Consider the following 4,503-nt stretch of genomic DNA (forward strand, 5'->3'; position numbering starts at 1 on the left):
TAGTCATATATGGTTATATCCTATATATTGAGGTAATTTCAGTATATAACTGGAAATAATTAAACCCCAATTAGGGTTGATGTCATTAATGAGACGTCAATAAATTTCTATATAAGAGGCTAGGTCCTCTTTCCTCTCCATATGATTTTATATTGGCTTGTCCATTGATGGCTAATTTTTTTGTGAGGAGCAAGGAGATGAAAATCTAGCGTAAATATTTGCATTCGAGATATATTTTGCAGGTACTATTAATTTAGTATTGTGATTCTTGTTTTATAGCATGATTATTATTAAAAGCAACAATTAGTATTAGAGCCTTAATGCTAATATCAAAATCCTTCGTAAAAACAATGGTCTTTTCTTAATTTTTGACTGAAGAATTCTAAAGTTTCTATAACTTTGGAATTCAAAGTTTTTGGAATTATTAAGTCTTCAATTCTGATTTCCGTAGTCGCCAATTCAAGGTTTTGGAATTATTAAAATTTTAAATTCTGGCTTCCAGCCACCAATTCATGGTTTTGGAATTATTAAGTTTTCAATCCTGATTTCGCCGCCAATTCAAGGTTTTGGAATTAATTTAGATTTCTGTCATCCATCTTTTTTTTGTCTTTCGTAGCTGGCAAATTAAAAAAAAAATTAAAAAAATTAGCGTATTGTTGAATATTATGCTCGACGTTTAAGTGTTTTTGGAGCCTAATGATGCAGCCCAAATAAAGTGGCCCTTTTAATTGAATGTGACCCGGTTTGCCCCCACTTGTGCAGACTCATGTTTCCTCCAAATGCGACTTTAGTTTGTTTTAACTAGATGGATCAGATGGTGCTAGGTGGAGTCAGCTGAACCGTTGGATGCAAGCGATTTTTTCATTATACTTAGCCCTAGACTTTTCACTTACCACGATTTTTGGAGAGACTTTACGTCTAGGGTTTTCGTGAGTCTTGTTCTCTGTTCGTCCTCTCTCTGAAAACTCTTAGTTTTCATCTGTAATCCCTTGGTTTCTAGGTGTTCTTGGTGAAATCTAGTATAGATTACAGTATTCTTGTGATGATTCTACTCACTGATTGAGTGTTTGGTGCTGGTTACTTTGGTGTAATCTGCGTGAGTGAGAATTCATGTTTTTTAGAGTCTGAGGGCTAGATCTTTTCTGATCTATTATGTTGTAATCCTTAAACATCTGATATTTTGTTGGTTCTAGTGGATTGGAGCGATAACCACTAAAAGTGGATGCTCAACGTGGTGATTAGCCCTTTGTGGGTGAATATCCGAGCCAAGGGCGAAAAATCTTCGGTGTTCTTTCATTTTCTTTTATTATTTCGTTTAGTTTTGGAACTAAAAATACCTACACGTAATTTCTAGGGTTTTTGTTGGCATTAATAAAAATAGAGGTAATTTAATTTAACTGCATGTCTAGGTCTTTCCTTATTGGTTAAGATATACTTTTAAAGCCTCTATCTTTTCTGTGTACGTATGTGTGTGTATTTGACTGTTTGAAAATCTATATTAATTACATGTCAGTTTACAATTTGGAATTTAATATGCATATGTACAAGTTTGTGTATATATATAAATGTTTATATATTTAAATGATGTTATTATCTGTCCATTTCAATTTCACCTTTATAATTGAATTTAAGAACTATACATACTCTCTTAATTGTTCTTAGAAAGATTAAATTTTACGAACTTTCATTTTAATAAATATTGAAATTTTGTTACTAATTTTGTCTCACAATCATATTTGAATTTCGCCTTTCATCAAGTTGATAATTATGATTTGTTGCATAATTATTGTTTTGTAATTGAACTTTTTCATGGGCCTTAAGACTATCCTTGTTTTTCCATTAAGAAAAATATTTTGAAATAAAAAATGGATGGTATCTGTCAAAGTGGCACACTCATTATTATTTATTCGTTTTTCTCCCAAAAAAGGGGGTTAGCATCGTATTTTTGAATTACTGCGTATAGTATCTTGCCCAAAAGTATTATTATATGTGATGTTTTGAAAAGTTGCATGGGGTAGTTAATGAAATTGTCTTGGTCTAGAAATCTCCTTCTGTCTAAAGATGATGGTATTTCAAAAAATCAATATGATTTTGTTAATTAGCTTTATGATATGTTTTAGGAGTACCTTACAACATATTGTATTGTCAGTCCAAAAGTAACTTTATAATGATGAGATTCATATGATTTTGACTTTAATTACAGACTATCTAATTAATAGCCCATGTTAGTTAGATGGATATGTTATCTTCCATTGATTGCATGCCTTATTTTGGATGATTTATATATGTTATTTTATGTTTCTACAATTTTAAATACTTTGTCTCTTTCAAGTTAATTGTATGCTATTGAAACCTTGACTAGGAATAATTATGTGAGATGGAAACAAGACGTAGAAATAACACTTGATCTTTTGGGCTTAGATTTTACAATGGAGAAGTATCTTTAGAAAACCAAAGATAAGAGCGCTCTTGAATATGTGAATGAGTATGAAAAGTAGAAAAGGGCTAACATATTTTGTTTGAAGATTATTAAGTGCTCCATACCCGATTCCATTATGGGTGCTATTCCAAACAATAAAAATGCTAAACGTTTACGGATGCCATGGGAGAGAGATTTGTTGAGTTGGATATAGGTGAAATTGGAGATTTGATAGACAAACTGATGAATATGAGATATGATGGTACAAGTGGAGTTAGGGAGCACATTATAAAGATGATAAATATATCATTTCTAAGTTAAAGGCTCTTAAAATCCCCATCACAAAGCCTTTTCTAATTTATCATGTTTTAAATAGCCTTTCAAACCAAGTTAATCGCTTAAGGTTACTTATAATGCTCAGCGAATTAAATGGGATTTGAATGGCCTTATTGCAGTATGTGTCCAAGAGAAGTATAGGATGGGATGTAAGACTGTTGAAACTGTACAATTAACTTTTCAATCACCACTAAACAAGGGGTCTTCTCATAACCATAAGTTTAAGTTCCATAAGGGCAATAAGTCACACCCCAATTAGCAGTCAAACTTCTAGTGTTCCCAAAGGAAATAAAAAGAAAAATGATCAATGCAAGTTCGACAAAAAGAAGGGTTATCCGCAGAAAGATTGTTTTAAATTTAAGGCTTGGTTACAGAAGAAGAAAAGTTTCAGAGGTATCTCATTGGCCTTAGTTTGTTTTAAGCCTTCCTTTGTAGATGTACATTTGAATTCTCAGTAGATAAACTCGGGAGCTAGTATTCATATTGCGAATTCTTTGCAGAGGTTCATAAGCAAATGGATACAAGTGAGAATGAAGGTTAAGTTCATATGAGTAGTAAAGTTGTCTTTGGAGTTTAGTTTCTTTCTTATTTTTGCATACAATTTTTGTAGAGACAATGAGACGGAATTTAATTTATATATCGAAACTTGATGGTTCTATTTTTTCCTTTAATTTTGGTAATGGAATGGTTGAATTGTTTTATGATTCTCTTTTGATTGGAAATGATTTTTATGTGATGGCTTATACAAATTGTCTTTGGCTTCTATTGATGAAGTTTCTTGTACTACCGATGTATCAAATAAAAGGTCTCTAATTCGTGAATCATCTTCTATATTGTGGCAAAAGCAGTTAGGGCACATTTCGAGGAAAATGATGGAGAGATTGGTAAAGGTTGAGATACTTCACTCTCTAGACTTCTCTGATTTTGATGCTTGTGTAGATTGTATAAGAGAAAAGTTGGCTAAGTCTATGAAGAAAGGTTCCACTAGGAGTGTGGTGTTTTGAACTTGATGCATATCGAAATTGGTGGACCTTTATTTTCCACCATATGTGGGAAAAAATACTTCATAACTTTTATTGATGATTTCTTACGATATGGATAAGGTTATCAGATTAATCATAAATCTCATGCACTTGAGAAATTTAAGATTTTCAAAATGAAAGTAGAGAAACAATGTGAAAAAATTATCAACGTTGTAAGATCTAACTGTGGTGGTGAATATTATGGGAAGTATGATGAGTCTAGTCAAAGCATGGGTGATTTTGCAAAGTTTTTACGAGGGTGTAGAATAATGCCTCAATATACCATGTTAGAGACACCCGAGCAAAATGACGTTTCTGAAAGATGAAATCGAACTTTGAAGGATATGGTTAGGAGCATGATGAATAGAACAAATTTGCCAGAATATTTATGGGGTGAAGCTTTGGAAATTGCTATGTATATTTTGAACAGAATTCCAAGTAAAACGATTGCAAAGACACCTTGAATTATGGACAGGCAGTAAGCCAAATTTAGTACATTTCAGAGTTCGGGGTTTTCCAACTGAGGTTAGAATTTATAATCCTCTTGAAATGAAATTAGACCTACAATCCACTTCTAGTTATTTTATTGGGTATCCAGATAGATCAAAAAGATATAAGTTTTATTGTCACAATTGTAGCATTAGAATTGTTGAGTCCATTACTGCTAAATTTCTGGAAAATGATTTTGGTGATAGTAGAAATTCTATGTTAAATGAACTTTTTTCT

The sequence above is a fragment of the Olea europaea genome, unplaced genomic scaffold (assembly GCF_002742605.1).
Source record: "Olea europaea var. sylvestris unplaced genomic scaffold, O_europaea_v1 scaffold3315, whole genome shotgun sequence".
In the NCBI taxonomy this organism is placed as follows: Eukaryota; Viridiplantae; Streptophyta; class Magnoliopsida; order Lamiales; family Oleaceae; genus Olea; species Olea europaea.